Below are 17,668 nucleotides of genomic sequence, written 5' to 3'. Positions count from 1 at the left end.
GAATATTTATACACTGAATTCTGCAATAATAATTTAACTCCAGTGTGCCCACTGCCTGACAGACATGCCAGTGCTGCACTTACTCTTCCAAGTAACACGGTGTATTTGGGACTTGAAGAGAGTGAAGCTAGGACAATCCCCAAACTGGAGCATTTAATCCCACAAGTAACTACACAGATCCAGGCGGGAGTGCCTTCGGAGAGTTGCAAGTGTCTGTGCTCTGCAGGATAAGGCTCAGGATCAGAAAAAGAAGAGAAAATCTCTTGGTAGCGTGCCCAGCTTCCCTCTCCCACTCGCGGGGCTGTCACCATGTAACCCCAACCCAGGGTCTTTCCCATCTTGCATGGCCACAGAGATGAGCCTCGGCCTCTGGTCTTGGCAATTGTGCTACATACCAGATACTTTCTGCCCCCAAAAGTCTAAGTTTTCCTTTCCTTGACCTTTGGCCAACACTTGCTGTTCTACTATAAATAATTCCCCACCTTTGTTTAAACTGTTAAACTGAAGGTATTTATTGCTTGTCATCATATTCCCCAGGATTTTCCTCTCTCTGCTAAAGATACTGGTGATCTGTAGTCACTCTTCATAAATCTTACCCTCCCGTCTGTCTGTCCTTCCATCTGTCCCTCCTGACCTGACCCCACAGACAAGTAACACATTTTCAGCCAACCTACAGGGAAGACGAACTTGTCTCTGCGGTAATGGAGAAGAAAGGGCACAGCGGCAGCGCAGGGAGCAGGCTTGTCATGCACAGCTTACAGAGCCTACCAGATCGTCACCATTTTCACTTGACGAGTAGCAACTGATCCCATGTAACCCTCCTCACAAACCAGGCTATTATACCCAAGCTGCAGGACAGTCAAATTTCATTATCCCTTCTGCAAAACATATGGAGGAAACAAAATATTGGAGGATACTCCAGTGACAGCTAATGACATTACTGAAATTACTATAAATATCATCTTTAATCTAATCAAAAACAGTATATCAAAGGCATTAAAGCTGCAGATGCTTACTGTGCCAGGGGGGAATCAAATGAAGCCTTACAGATGTGTCATACTGTGAAGTTATATTTGCATAATAGAAAATGAATGCTGGTTGTATCTCAGTTTTTTGCTGCTTTTTAAACCAGGGGGATCTGGATGCTACATTTAGTGAAGATCTTTTTAGGTAGCCCAAGATTCGGGCAGACAAACAAAAATACAAATCAGCTGCAGGCCTGACAAAAAAATTCCCAATGAATGGTCACTTTATCCCTTGCTAATTAGTACCTGGGCTACTTTGTCATGTATTTAATTAGCATCATTTCTCTTGAAAGCACATTTTGCTGAACCGATGCTGACTGTGGGGTAAGAACCAACAAAGTAACATCAATCGGTTAATTAACTTGGTAACACATTTCCTTCCTTCTTAATTTCTGCTTTTGATTTCCATTTAGCTGCTTTTAGGATCTGAATTTTCAGGAGGTTTGTTTCTGGGCAACCGGAGGTAGTGATGGGTGAGAGGGGCCCTACCAACATGACCTTTGTGATATTATTTTGCTATTGTAGGGAGAGGATGCTTTTGTGCCCTCATGGGGTCTCTAGCACTGCAGTGAACACTTCTGGGAAATAAAATAACAGGTGTACTTTTATTAAACACAGGCACGATCCTGCTTACTGCTGGATTTCAGGGTTTCCCAAGAGCAGGAGATGCCCCTGGACTTACGCACAGTGCTGCTTCCTGAGCCGGAATATTTCCAAATTGGCAGAGCTACAACAACTTTGGGCTTCTACAAGCATGAACCAAGACACCCTGACCAACCTGGGTGATGCAATGCTTCCCTCACAGTGTGGTCTCCTATGTCAACCAAGAGCACTACGTTCGTGGGACTACTGAAATCTCATGAAAACAGAGAGAGTCTAATAACATTTTCATTTGACCTCATTCCAGCAGAAGGTACAGAGCTAAGAAAAGAAGAATCTGGTGGGGTTTTTTTTGTTTTGCTTTAGGTTGTTGTCTGTTCTCCTATTTGGTCACCCTGCTTAGCAATGCCCCCCTCCAATGACTACTTAAACCTCAACCATGTCCTTGCCTGAGCTGTCCTGGTCTCCTAGCAGCCCTACTTCCAGCCGCCCTGGCTTTAGTCACGCTCCAACTTCCCTCTTTGGTGGGATGAGAATAGCACTTGTTTCTGGTAAAGCAATCCAGTTCTGTGTTATACATGGGTGATGCTGGCGTAAAGGATCAGCCATGTGTTTCCCAGCCACCTCGTGCAGTTGAGCTACATGGAAGGAGGTACAGGTCCAGCAGCAATGTGTTTTGTCTCCCCTCACTCAGCTCTTTGGAAGGAGATTTTGAGGTTGTCCTAAATGGACCATGGCAGGAATATGCGTTATCAGGGCAGAAAAGGGTGATATGGTCCTGGTAACTCAGCATGAGCATTGTGGAGGTCCATGGTCACCCCTGTGCTCATAAACTCCAGTAGAAGCATTGCACTGAGCAGGACAGCAGACCTCTGTCTTCATGGGGTGCCTGAGGATGGATTTCACTAGACTGCACACTAGATTTTACCTGGCACGGGTCCCACATGTGGTCTCTACTGGAAAAAATGGATTTTTGCCCTAAAAGATTATGTGCCTGGATTTATTTAGGCTGCAATTTGCATGAAGATATTCATTTTAAAATTAGTCCCCCAAAAGCACCAGGGAAAGAAGGACGTTGACTGGAAAAAGGATTTTTGTTCAGCCTTAATTTAAAGTGGAAAATAATGTTTGTACTGCTGCATGCCAAATATATTAGAAGGATTTGAGATTATAATATAGAGTAGGTTAATGGCAGTTTCATAATCTAATCTGCTGTCGAATTCTGACTTTAGCAACCATCTTTCTTTCTTGGGCTTAGAAGGTCTTTGTGTTTCTGTAAACTCCAGCAGATTGAGAGAGTTCAGAGTTGAAAGCTCAGTGATTTAAATTCGCCATGCTGCTAAGTGCTAAGGCTTAGGAGCAGTGACTACCTGCAGCGCAGAGTCTGTTATACACCAGACTTTGGTCCAGCTCCCTGAGCCAATGACCAAATCCGTCCCAGGGATTTGCACCCTGGCCCCCACGGGCTGCTGCCCATGGGTGCCATACGTTCCTGCCTCTTTTGCAATGGCACTCACCAAGAGTGCCTGCATGCCCGTGCTCGGATAACTCCCTGGAGGCAGGACACGCCAGCAATTTTAGCTCTAAACATAGCTCATTTTCTCCACCTTCAGCGGACGAGGATGTCAAAAGGCAAGCCCTAGAAATGCAGGCCACATTGCATGGTGTTCCTGGGCATCCCCTTCTCTGGGGGCACATGGGCTGTAGGCAGCCAAATTCCTCTCAGTGCCTGGTTTCTCAGAGAGGATGGCAAGCAGAGAAGGAGATCTGCCGGTGTGGATCCCACGGGGACCCTCGGGATGTGAATCTGACCCAGCAGCACGGTCCGCGGGCTGGGTCTCCTGTGTGCTTTAGAGGGATGCTGTGTGCATTGTGCTCCATTAGGAGCAGATCCAAGGTACAGAAGCACTGCATCGTGCTGGGTTTTTCCAGCTGCGTGAGAGGACATGAGCTGACTGTACCTCTTAAATGATGCTTTTAACTCAGCTCGACTGAAAATGTTGACATACACAACGTGGATTTAGTACTTTGATACTTACGGGGAAAAACTGAGGAAGGAGGAGGGGGATGTCTGACTGTTTAGAAGGGCAATATTTAAGGAAGATGCAGAAGAAGAAGCAGTCGGCAACTGGTACGCCTAACCTACAAATGTCAGCTTTACAGAGTGAGTCAGTCTAAAAATAACCTCCAATTGTCTCCCAGCTACTCCAGCAGCACAGCGAAAGCGCAAGTGGTTGAGAAAAATCACCAGAGGGGAGAAGGATTCTCTGTCTGGCTTTTTTTAAAAAAGCCTATGCTTTTAGAAATTTCTGATTAAAAAATGAGGCAAATACCAGGCTCTTAGAAGTCTAGATGCAAGTTAACCTTGTTTAAATGTATTCACTCTTACGTATTTTGCCTCTATTTATTTTACCTCTGAAAGGCAGCATAGGCTGAATTCCAGATATTCCCCGGAACACTGTAAATGTAAAACATGGGTATCCTTGCAAAATTGCATGAGAACATATCCCCCATCCAGACTAGACTCCCTTTCTAGACTCAATATTTTAAATGAGAGTATTGAATATCGCTCCCTATAATTTGCATGCTTTCTTTTTTAAGAGTCTCCCTGTTCGTTTACGCCCTATGAACTATTCCTTTCTCTTTCAGTGATCATTGAAATGCAGTCTGTCTATGGCAGCATTAAATTAATCCATGATTCATTTTTAATGCATAATCCAGAAACCTATAGATGCTTTCTTCCCCCTCCCGCCATCTGAAGCCATTGCTCTACAACAGGTGCATACTGGCTTCAGATGTAGTAAGAGCCAGAATAATGCCAGCACCATCCCATCCCTATGCACTACCCTTTGGTATAGCAAACCAACCAACCAACCCAAAGGAAAGACCTGAGACACATGACATTGTAAACAAACAGGCAAAAATGCTTTTGAAAGACATGAAAACTAAATACCTCTCCAATGATGTATAGGACTGCTGCTTACCTGCAAATGTTCCTGAAATGGAACATACTGCTGGAGATTAGAGAAGCTATTTCTCCTATTAATGCTACATAATTCTCTGATTTAATGTCTCCCTCCCAGCTGGGAATGAAGATGCCATGGGGTGTCTCCACTCTGGAATGGGAGATTTTCCAGAAGCTGAGGTTTTAAACAGTTAAGCCTGGGAAGTACCATTTTTGGACTTAAAACATTCCTCATCTCCTGTGTTATATTCCCCTTTTCTACTCCGTGAGTGGAAAAAAAACCCAGCGGTGTTCCTGATGTAGACTTCCAATGTCTTGTGGACCCCAGTGGTATATGCATTGCCATAGCAAAAACAGACCGAAAAGGGTCAAGCTTGCTACTGGTGATGCATGCTGCTCAGGAAAGATCAGCCACGAGGATGTGGAGGAGCACGCGATGAGGGAGGTGAGGTACCAGGAGGGGGGATGCTACACTGAAAATACATTGTGCCCAGGGTGGGACAATGGCAGGGGCTGGTGTCCCTCTAGGACGAGTTCCTCAGCTGGGGTGGAGTCATGAGTGCTGCTCCATGATGGGTTTGTGCCAGTGGTAAGACCGGTCCCTCTCCTCCTAACACCTCGTGGGCAGGTCAGGTGAGGAAGACATGAATGATAGTGTCACACGAGTAACTCTTCCTCATGGGGAAGCAGTGTTAGGCATCTTCATACCTTTACCCTTACCTGGGGGGTACCAGACTTTAATGCCCCGCGGTAGCATGCTGAATGCATCAGAGCATGGGAATGCAAGGACAATGCAGAACTGCTGGCAGTAAATCACACATATGGGCACATGGGAAATAAGTGGCACAAAGTACTATTAAGCTGTTAATCGATTATTTGAATTTTCCCCAGATTCACTGGAATCAGCCACAGAGATGGACTCATACCGTGGAAATACAGCTAGACTTGGGCAGACCACCAGGTTTCATCTTTAATTGTTCCACATTTTGGTGTTGCAGGAGCTCCATATGTGGCTCAAATATGCCAGATGGCCTAAAACACACACTGTCCTCAATACTCTGACACCTCTCCCACCCTGCAAAGCCACCAAACACCAGGCACGTAGTAAACACAGAACTGAATCCCCTTGGATATGAGCTAGTGACGACAAAATTGAGTACTCGGTTCAAGAGATCCATTCCCCAGTTTGTGTGGCAAATTGATTTGTTTTATTCACTGATGCCCACTTCCCTAGTTCATTTAAATAACGCCTCTCTGGGAGGGCTGATGGCAGGAGGCTTTGGTGACCGAGAGCCAGAGCTGTTTATATTTACATCATTGGTCTGAATCCAACAGAGACTGATAGTGAAAGAAAATATTAGCCATCTGCCCAATGCTGGACAGCCTTGCTAGCAATAACACCAAGAACAGATTAGGTACAGAGGTGGTCTGAATATCCCTTGCTAAAGTTGGCCTTCCAGCTTGGAGAGGGGCTTTCTTGACGAAGCAGAGCCATTAGTCCTCTTGCCACCCTTACCACCTGCTGTCAGACCATCAGGCAACTCCAGCAGTCACCACCAGAGACTCAGCTTTTATGAACACTGACTTGTTACAAATATTGAAGGGAAAATATTGAAGAGGGGAAAAAAATGGCTCTGTATAAGCCATGCTTATACAAGAGCCATGCTCTTTCTGGTGATGCATCACACTGGTTATGAACTAACAGATGCCACACAATGTCTAGTATTTATGGCAGCGCTTACAAAGACGCAGTTGGAAGGTAGACCTTGCCCATTACTGTGTTATTGCTGTGTTCTTCCTTGCCAAAACAGAGTCCTGTACTTTAATATTTCCTACTTGCAATTGCATTTTACCACATACTAAAATGCCTCAGCTGTAAAGATAATACTTTATAGCCTTAGACCTGAGGTGTAGGTAGTTCCCGTACTCGAACGATTGGTACCACCAGTGGGTGCACAGGAGTGGAAGGCAGCTGCCTATGGCTTTGCTTCCCCTTTGCTACTGCAGCTACAGCAGAGGGACTGCCTCACCATGTGGGTCACTTCTCTGCCCAACAGACTGCCTTGGAAACTGCCGTCAGTAATGAGAGACTAGTGGGTCCACATTTCACTAGTTAAAACCTCTCTTCTTGGTTTGACTAAGTAGGTAAAATATCTTAAACTTGATACAGAGGGTGGGTACACCTGAGAATAGATGGTGCTCTGGAAGTTGTTGGGCTTGTAGCAGAATCCAGCAGCAGGAATGGGTAAGGAGAAGATGCTGTTCCCACACCCAGATGGGCAACATGGCCCATCTCCCCTGGCTTGGCCAGATACCACGCTGCTCACCTGGGAAGCAAGGGGAAGGGCAGTCTGCCACGCTATGGCCTGGGGATTTGGTCCCCTTTGTCCTCTGCTGCCCAGGCAGAGACCCCCAGCCCACGTCTGTACGTGTGCATGTTGGGAGGGCACACGTGTGTGCTGGGGTCGCAGGTCCAGCCCTTTGCAACCCACCGAGCAAAATGGGCAGGAGGAGCTGCAAAACTGATTGCTCCCGGTGGCAACAGAATTCCCCCCAAAGTGGAGTGCAGTGGGCAGCACCGTGCTTACAAGCAAAGTGTTTCAACTGTGAGCGGTTGTTGGGTGGCAACATGTTTGTCTCTGCTCAACTGGGCCAGTGCCTTTCAGTAAATAATATCCCTTGTTTCTCACACAGCGTTCCTGTGTGTATTGGGTTTGCGTGGCAAGGTTTTGGTAGTGGTGGGGGGCTACAGGGGTGGCTTCTGCCAGAAGCTGCTAGAAGCTTCCCCCATGTCCGACAGAGCCAATGCCAGCTGGCTCCAAGATGGACCCGACGCTGGCCAAGGCTGTAGTGCCTCTGGGAGAACATATTTAAGAAGGGGGAAAGTTGCTGCACAACAGCAACTGCAGCCAGAGTAAGGAGTGAGAACATGTGAGAGAAACAGCCCTGCAGACCCCCAGGTCAGTGCAGAAGGAGGGGAGGAGATGCTCCAGGCGCCGGAGCAGATTGCCCTGCAGCCCGTGGTGGGGAAGACCATGGTGAGGCAGGCTGTCCCCCTGCAGCCCAGGGAGGTCCACGGTGGAGCAGATCTCCACCTGCAGCCCGGGGAGGACCCTACGCTGGAGCAAGTGAATACCTGAAGGAGGCTGTGACCCCGTGGGAAGCCCACGCTGGACCAGGTTCCTGGCAGGACCTGTGGCCCCGTGTAGAGAGGAGCCCACACCGGAGCAGGTTTGCTGGCAGGACTTGTGACCCCGTGGGGGACCCACGCTGGAGTCGTCTGTGCCTGAAAGACTGCAGCCCGTGGAAGGGACCCACATTGGAGCAGTTTGTGAAGAACCATAGCCTGTGGAAGGGACCGCATGCCAGAGCAGGGAAAGAGTGTGAGGAGTCCTCCCCCTGAGGAGGAAGGAGCGGGAGAGACAACATGTTATGCACTGACCGTAACCCCCATTCCCCATCCCCCTGCGCTGCTGGCGGGGGTTAGGTAGAGAATTCGGGAGTGAAGCTGTGCCTGGGAAGAAGGGAGGGGTGGGGCGAAGGTGTTTTAAGATTTGGTTTTATTTCTCATTGCCCTACTCTGGTTTGATTGGCAATAAATTATGTTAATTTTTCCCCAACTCGAGTCTGTTTTGCCCGTGACAGTAATTGGTGAGTGATCTCTCCCTGTCCTTATCTCGACCCATCAGCCTTTCGTTATATTGTCTCTCCCCTGTCCAGCTGAGGGCGGGGGAGTGATAGAGCAGCTTTGGTGGGCACCTGGTGTCCGATCAGGGTCAACCCAACACACTGTGGCAAAATGTTTGCACCACCTTGCTTTTATTGAGTGTCTCGGCCAGAAAGGTCCCTACCACAAATGATGGACTTACTTACATTGTACCAGCTACGCTTTATCATGTAAGGCAGTAATAAATGCATGGAGAAGTACCATGCCTCAGGACAATTTGGGCACCGTGCAAAAGTCACTCTCTTCAGACCCTAATTGCTCAGCAGAAGTGACATTTAAAATCCATATCATTAAAATCATAACAAATTTATTTACCTCCTCCCTTATTGGGATCATTTTTGCATACATTACACGTTTGATATATTGCATGCTATGGAGGTCAGAGTGTGTTTGCATCATAAAATAATGTCTCGTGGAATCATGATGACACAGGATGCCAGGCTCCGAATATTACTCATGCACCGGCTGCTCTTGTAGGAGCTGTCACAAAATCCCAACAGCCAGAGAGGGCGAGCACTCTCTGAGCTTTGTAGGAAGACAGTATGGTGGCTATTTTAAGACAAGCAGGTAATATTGCAAACGTAGTGGGCAAACAATAGGGTGAACTCTTCTGGACAGTGAAAAGAAAGTTGCAGCAAGAAGGACATATAAAAACATGTGCACCTCTGACTCAGCTCTGAACCATTTCTTCAGTGCTAGCATTGACATACACATATACGTGTGTATATCTATATTATGTTTCTTTCTGTTACACTTATATACGTATGTATCTCTATACCTTTCTTTCTGTCTCAGAAGACAGCATTCAAGCCAGCATTTTTTTAGGAACTGGATACACTGCTCATCTAACATGTCTAATAGGTGTTTTCTCTCTCATTTGCCATTATACTTCAAACACTGCATTTTAGCTTCATCAGCCTGAAAACCACATTCACCATGCTGTTATCATAGCACCTCTATGTTCCTCTTTGCTATAATATGATTAGTTGAAGGCAGGCAAGTTAAAAGCCAGTTCAAATAAGACAGAATTATTTCAGGTAGCCTCAGTATTCTCTATTTCACTTATGTGCATTCATTTCTTTTGTTCATGGTGTTATTTACTTACCTTTTAATGTACTTTGGGACACTTGGAGTTGTGTACCATATGAGAGAAAAAAGGTTTTGTGACTATAATCATGACAGCCTGCCATCAGTGCCAGAGGCTGAAGATCTAGCTTGCCTTCTAACTGAAGATGAAATAAATTTCAATAGGTATTTCTCCATGTGTGTAGCTCCCTTCTTCTATGCAGAGACTGTGGAGGACCGAGGAGTCATATGCTCTCCTAAAGCATGCAGAAAATATTTATTTGCTGCTTTACAAGGCCTGAACCAAAGCCTACTGGACTCTTTCCAGTCCATTGAATTTTGGTGTCTTTTTTTTTAATTAAAGCTGGGAGAATGTTTTTGGCAAATAACGAATTTGTCAAAAAATGTAGTTTTGAAGAAGCAACTTGCAGAATCGAGTCCAACTTGGTAAACAGATTTAGCTGGGAAAGAAATAGAAAACATTCGTGAGAACATAACTGAGACTTTCCATGTTTTTCTTTGGAAATTATATATTTGTTCCACGTGTGACATTATTTAAAAGCTACTAAAAGGGATCTAGGCTGGTTAGACCCTGTAGAAAAATCTCTTCTTTTTCTTTGATTTTCCAGACTGGCCACTAAACAGATGTGTCCTATGTGAGTTTCTTACTCTTTTCTATCCCATCTTCTCTGTTCATATCACTTTTGCTTGCTTCTTGCTGCCTGTCTTCATAATTTCCAGTGCTCCTCCCCGGCATGGATTCAGCTGAACAGATTCTAAGTTACTAATCCCCAAATTTATTGCAAGCAAAAGATGCCACCATTGGCTGGCAGCAACCTCTTACATTATATCTTATGCAAAATACAGCAAACACTAGTGGCTCACTGTGCTTTCCCATATTGATCTCAAAACACACTCTAAAGTAGACTAGAGGTAAAATCTGTACTCTGTGTGAAATTTGCCAATGGGCCAAGGTATTATTTCCTCTTCACTATGCATAGGGAACAGTGAAGAGCCAAAATGGACGAGTCTCTCACCCATAACAGAGCCTTCAAAGTGTAACTCTTCAACCCTTCAATGTTGCTGCTGGCTAAACCTACAGGATAGTATCCCATGCCTCTGTCAGGCAGAATTCCCTCTGACCAAAGCAAGTCAAGTCAGCAAGGGTTGCATTTTTCATTGCTGTGTTGGCCCATTGCTGATCCTGGCAGACGTGTGAAGAATATTCCAGCCTGAGACCAGGATCAGACCCCAAGTTCTTGATTTTCCCGGACAGCCCCTTTCTGAGGTCCCCAGTCCAGCACCCAGGTGAGCCGAGCAGGGGGCAGGATGCGTGTGTGTGTGGACGGGGTGGCTTTTGCAGGTGGGAAGGCTGGTGTGCAGATCAGCATCCTTCTCCCAATCCAGCCGTCACGCTCCTGGCAAGATCACTTGGTGATGCCAGCTTGCCGCTCTGGTGCTGCGTGGAAGATGGGAGCGCAAGAGTGGGTCCCCACGGGGTGGTTAGGCTTGCGCCACAAACCAGGAGCAAGCTCTGGAGCTGGCTGCCCTGCTGGTTTTGATTGACTGCAGCTGCTTGTTTGCTCTCAGCTAGGTTGCTTCTGGAAAGCCTGTCCGTTTGACCTGTCTGCCTCCTTCCTGACGCTGAGCTTCTTCTCAGCTGCCTCATTTCCTCCCTGCGAGCATAACAGAGGCAGCCTGAAATCTCTCTGCCCGTTGGGCTTCCAAGTGACTTTCCATCTATTTAATGTATCATTAAAACTTAATGCAAGGACTTCCTTTCAGAAAAAAAAAAAAAAAAGGAACAGAGCATTCCTTTCCTTTTATGATGCTGCCTGATTTTTAGCAACTACGCCCAGATATTTGTTTGACAGCTACAAATCAGGAACTCAATCAAATGCTCGTACCAACCACGTACAGGAGTTTCCCCTGGGACACTGCTATCTCTTTCTTTCCTTTTTTTTTTATTCTGCACAGCAGGAGTGAATGGCATAATAGTGGATATTGGAAATAAACTCTTGAGCAGTGGAAGGGCCATCATTAGTGCTGACAAAAGCAGCTTTTGAGGCTGAGCCAAGATCAAATAAATGAGAACTGGTAGGAGAAGCTGTCGTGTTTATGAACAGCTTATGAATGTGAGGTTCAAGTTATCACTTTTTTGGAATCAATTAACTTTTGTGATATTCTGTATAGATGGGTCAAAGCTGAGGGTTTCCCCCTGATTTAAGCAAAGATACCCTTGCCCTGAATTGTTAATTATTTCTCCTTGGGTGGAGCAAGAGGCTTCCTCTAACTTACTTCGAAGCTGTTTAGCCATCACTGTCCTTTCCCTCCCCTCTTTCACAGCTCTCCCACAGCCAGACTTCCCTGCTGAAAGCACATGACAGGCCAGCCTCACCCCAGAAGGACAAGGACACACTTACTTTCCTCTGAAAACACAAGAGGAAAGAGCTGGACTGCTCTTTTCAAAAGGGGATTTGTCATGATATGCCTGCCTCCACAGCCAAAATGTGCACTGACCACAAGGACCCTACTTTCACCTTCATCCATGGAAGAATTTAATTAATCTTTCCATATTGGCAGGTGAACAACATTTCCTGAAGAGAAAAATAAATGTTAATTTCCAGAGGTAATTAACAGTCACTGAATGAGACTAAAGGGCTTTCATCAAAATTACCAATCAGCTCAGATTTGAAGAGATTCTCTCCTCCTCATTGCTTCTTCATCTCATTCAGCCAGTCCTGCTGAATTAGTGCCTAATAGAGTCTCAGACATATTCATATCCTGTCAAATTCCCATCCTCCCAAGGAACCGTCCCTTTCAAATGGTAATACAGAGGGCGTATGATGTGCATTCGTTGCTATTTCGGATTTAACAGCTGGCTGCATTGCACCAAGGGTAGCTGTGGAAACTTAAATAAGGGATGTGTGCGCATGCATGTGTGTGTGCGTGTGTGTACACGTGTGTGTGTGTGTGTAAACGCCTACTCTTTTGCAAATGATACACTTTATCTTAAATAATGCTCTCTTTATAACTCTTTGCTAGCTAGTTCTCTTTTTAGACCACCACAGCTGCCAAAGGAGAGAGCGGTACAGCTTCACAGCAACCAAGAGTGTGGTCTCACCCCAGGACTCAGCTGGGCAGCTCCTTTCTCCAACAAGTTCCCGCTCGGCAGATGACCAGGGATGGCCCGTCATCAGCACTGGGGTGCTGGTGGCACTTGCCAAGACCTAAGGGATTAAGAAAGGCTCTCTTCAGGCTATGTTCACCTTGGCCAAGTGCAGGACAGCTCCAGGGGCTTACTCGTTATTACGCGGCTTCAGATGTTCTCAGCGCAGCTCAACACACACGCAGTCGGGGTGCCTGGGCGAAGGGACGGATGGACGGTCTCAGGGCTGGCCTCCACAGAGCAGAATGAGGACAGAAAGTAGGAGTCTTTCCAGATCAGTGTAATAGAAAAGGTTCCCTCCTCCTGCTTTGTTAAATATTTTGGGCCTGAGCCAAAGACCCGTGGTGTTCGCAGGGATATTTCCACCGTCTCCGGCTGGATCTGGCCCTGTAATACGGAAATCTTGGGGGACCCCATGGTGACAACCAACAAGGAGGATTTCTAGTGAAACCTTTCTGTGTGCTGTACCAGGGCACTTCTGGAGACAGCACTAGATAGGCACAGAGCATGACCTCTGTTAACAATATACACTACATGAAAGCTAATAATTCTGGCTAAAGCATATTCAAAATAGGATGCTTGAAGCAAAACTAATGCATTATTCACTGCTTGTTGGGAATACAAGAACATAGAGATAGACATCTGAGCCTTGGGCCTTTTCTGAGATGTACTGTACATGGACAGGCTCAGTGGGCTGATGGCAGTACAGTGATTCTCACTGCCATAGATTTTTCATTACTAATAGTATTTAAAATCTTGCCCTGTGATCAAATAAAACCAAAAATGTGTGTGTATTCAACTTTGCTTTCTAGTCGTATACAGTGATGGGAGATGTTTCTAATGCTATATTCATTTCCTTGGTGTAAAATATGCCCTTCTTCCACCTTTTCATTAAATCAGACAAGTATTTGGCGAAAGTCACAGGGTGAAATAGTGCGAAAATTGCCAATTTCTCAGCAGGTAGCTGAAAACAATTCTGAACAGAGCACCAACATGCTCAACTCCAACACAACATGCATGCCCTGCTAACGTAATGCTTCTCAAAAATAAAGACTGCAAAAGAAGGAGAGAAATATGTTATTTTATACACTCATGATATAGAAATAAAAATCCTTGTAAAGCGCTTCAACAGCCATTGTGAGAGCAGCATTGTAGAAAAATCGGTTTGGGATTCACCTAATTGCATGTAGACAGCCTGCAATAGAGAGACCTGCCTCTGAACTAATCACTCTCTGGTCCTTTCGTGGTCAACAGAGAAACATAGACACTTGGGGGAGTGATTTATCTCCTCCTAAAGTAGATGTCTAAGAAAGGTCAAATGAATTGCATCCTAAAAGTGCCTATTTCTCTCCACTGACCATAAAGGTTGAAGAGTGACTAGCTCAGATGTAAATTAATACGTCGTAGACATGCAAGCCTGTAGGTTGGTGGGGAGGTGGGGGATGCTGAAGCGCACTCCTATACCCCTGTCTGCCACAGTGGAAAGGTCTGTAGAATAAAGACAGATAACTCCTCCTCCTCTTCTCCAAAGACAGATTTCCAGGTTTTCATCAGATGAGATATTTTTGGTTCAAGGTGTTTTGCTGTGCATCAGCTCAAGTGGTATTGTATGCCCAGACCTGCCCCACAATATCATGTCAGACAGAAAAAATTCTTTTGCAGGTGCTGCTACAAAGAAGAATCTTACACAGTTTTGGATCCCAGCACTTCCAGCAAGCAAGCCTGATTTACAGCACTGGTGAAGCCTTCTTGGAGCTGGAAGCAGCTTGACTGGATCCCAGTTACCGTTTTACAAGGTACGTCTTGTGAAAATGGTTTTGAGGCCAACTTCTGATCCTAGCTGATCTTTAAGTGCGACTGCAAATTGGCTCCAGTGGCACATCTTTTTCATGGCAAATTCTCTTTAAGGTCTCCTGGGGGGCTGACATGGGACCCACCTTCTGCTGGAAAACAGATTGAACTGTAAAAAGCAACATAATTTTATGTATTACTGTTATCCAAAATTCTCACTTGTCATTAGCTTTCCTATGGCTTATCTTTTTAAAGAGCCACATAGTAATGTACCTGGCTTACCTGTGATAGTTTTGCCTTTCTCAATAACTGCTTTCGGGATAGTTGAATTACAATATGATTTCTAATGAATGCTCATACATTTAATTGAAAAGAGAAACAATTGTAAGAATGGCGTTACCTGAAGTCACTGTGCTTGATTTCAATATCCTTGAGTTTATATTTTTCATGTTTGATCCCAGAAACATTGCCTAAAAAGCCAGCACTTGAAGTTCAGATGACCTCAGAAAGAGGCAATTTTTTAAATGTGAAAGAAAAGGCAAAATACATTCATATCTGTTAGCGTGTGCTCTTATTATAAAGTAATTTAAAAAACACAACTAGATCAGGCTGATAATAACCACATCAAAAATCAGTAGGTACTTTGGTCACATTACAAGCAACAAAGCTGAGCTTGGTGATTTATGATAATATTGCTAAAACCTCTTGATATATTTAGCAAGTGGTAATGGTAAAGGTTATAATTCCTCTGAGGGACAATAGTGATGAAATAAACCACAAGGGTCAAGTGGATTATGACCTCATGAAAACTCAAATAATGGAGATGGAGCTTTATAAACTTCCTTATAATAGATAATGCCTTAAACAATTTTAAAGCTGCTTAGTACTTAATTCAGCCTTGCCACGGGCTTTCTACTGCCTACGTATTATTAGAGGAAAAACTGAAAACAACTTCTGTCACTACAAATCTTGCATCTGCTCAGAACCCGCATTTTAGGTGCAATGAGCACTCTTGCTGTGCTCTGAAAGTTCACAACAGGTAGTGTGTGTGCACCCGTCTGTCAGTTCTCCCCACCCAGCATTTGTAGTGTGAGTGCTTATATAGAATTTGTGATTCCAATTTAAAGCTTGCAGTGCATCCTGGATTGCTATGTTAATAATCACACCTGGCAGCATTAATTTTGCTGCTGTATAGTATTGTCATGGGATCAAAGTGTTTCTACAAGACCAAGAAATAGGGCAAGATGAACGATACCACCGACTGTTTTACATGCCTCACTAAAGGAAAGAGTAACAGCCCATTGGTATGCTTACCAGCACAGGCATAAAGTTCATGCGAATCCTCTATATATAGTTACCTTAGCCACCGGACTTCAGAACAAAGCTTGCACGGGAGGTCAGAAGTGCCACATGCCTGAATTTGTGGTGAGATTCAGGTGGAGGGGGAGCAACCTGACAGGCAAATGGTGACTATCCTGACCTACCTGAATACGTGTTCCTGTGTAAACACTGTGAAAACACTATATGGGATCAGTCCCATAAAGAATTATGTCCATGAGCCACTTGACTAAGGTCACTCACGTACAGAGTTTGGGCTCCTTCATCTTCATTCTTGCTGTAGTTTGCCTCCTGCATGTCAACCCACCTCACCACAGCAAGTTTTTCTCCTGGCATTGTACTAAGATAAAAACTATTGAACTGGTAAATTCTGGAGAAGCTGCATGGATAAAGCAGTGACACTGGGGCATACCTGTACAGCTTTATAAACTACTGCACAGAAAAAATTCCTCTGTCAGAAACACAGAGAAGTGTTTGAGGCCATGCTATCTCAACTTCAAAGATGTGGAGGAAGAAGGGAGACAAGAAGGTGACACAAGGCTTACCCACTTGTGTAACAGCACTGACGATGGCAGGCCTGGGAAAGCATCAGTCTGAGATGTGAAGGGGGTGATCTGCTGCCATTGACAGAGGGATTTTTGATTGATTTTAAATTAAGGTCACTGTCTCCAGGCCACAGCTAGATTTGATTATTTCTGTCACATTTTAGAAGGGTGAGAGAAACTTATTTGCAACCAGTGACTCTCTCTCTTCAGTGACCCTATGTATAGTGATGGTTTTTCCAGTGGGCTTTGACGCTTCCAACTTCCACAACAAGCTGTGCATTGGTACAGCATTGCCACTCTCCCACTGAAACAAGCAGACATCTTCTTCAAGAACTGAATTTTGAATTACAGGTTTACACTATTAAGAGCTTATGACACCAGCACCAACATCATCCTCTCCACTCCTTCCCAAGAGTGTAAAACAACAGGCTCATGATTTCATACCTGTACATACTCCATTCCATACGTGATGTCACATAGTCCACACATGCCTCAATGAATATGTTTGACAACGACTTTTCCAGCTCTCAACGGAAAGGTGGTAATGTAATCCAAGCACTCGTGTGACAGCTGACAGTCCTGAAACACTAACCCACTCCATTCTTCCAAACCAGAACCTTTTTCCACTCTTAAATACAGCTGTTTAAAACCAGTTTTGCTATTGCGTATTTGAGTGACCACCTCCTCCTCACGTTCCTGACCACTGTCCCAAGCAGCCCACTTGGTTGACAGCATTCCCAGCTGCCTCTCTGCTTGCTTACAAGACTCCTCCACCTTACTGTCCTGATACCTTCCAGAAAGCCACTCATCCCTTTTCGTACTCAATTCTATGCAATACAGGCGCTAGGAAAGCTGTGGGCAGCACAAAATTAACCCAGATGTGACATTAAATCTGAGAAGTGTATTCACTGCTGGCAGGTAAATGATGGCTATCAATGGACACCTAGGGGAGAGTGCAAGAACAGAGCAAGCCCAGCCATGAATTATTTGTGGTGGAGGGACCTTTCTGAGCTGGCTGTGATTTGGCTGCCCTCTGTGGATTTCTCTTCCGCCAGTTAATGCATTCTCCCCTCGAAATGACATCAACTGCCCGCTGTCAGATGGTGAGGGGCTCCACAGTTGTGTTTGCATGAAGAATCACCTCCGTACGGTCAGGTGAAGCGGCCACCTGCTACCTCCATTTAATGGCCTCTGCTTCTTGTGCTGGAAGTCGGGGTCAGCAGTCCCTGCTCACTCTCTCCATGCCACTTGAGAGTTGAGGAGCCTGTGTCACATCTCCCCTCAGATGCCTCTTGCCAGGCTGCATGTACCTAACTGGAAAGCCATTTCAAACCATGGATTGTCACTGCTAGCCTCCTCCGAAGCTATTCCAGCTCTACCGTGCCCTTTTTGAGCAGTATTCAGGGCACAGGTGCACCATGGATTTACAGACCAGTGTAAAAT

Source organism: Aquila chrysaetos, chromosome 7, assembly GCF_900496995.4.
Source record: "Aquila chrysaetos chrysaetos chromosome 7, bAquChr1.4, whole genome shotgun sequence".
Classification (NCBI taxonomy): domain Eukaryota; kingdom Metazoa; phylum Chordata; class Aves; order Accipitriformes; family Accipitridae; genus Aquila; species Aquila chrysaetos.
The sequence above is the reverse complement of the archived record's forward strand: the minus strand, read 5'-3'. Positions refer to the sequence as shown.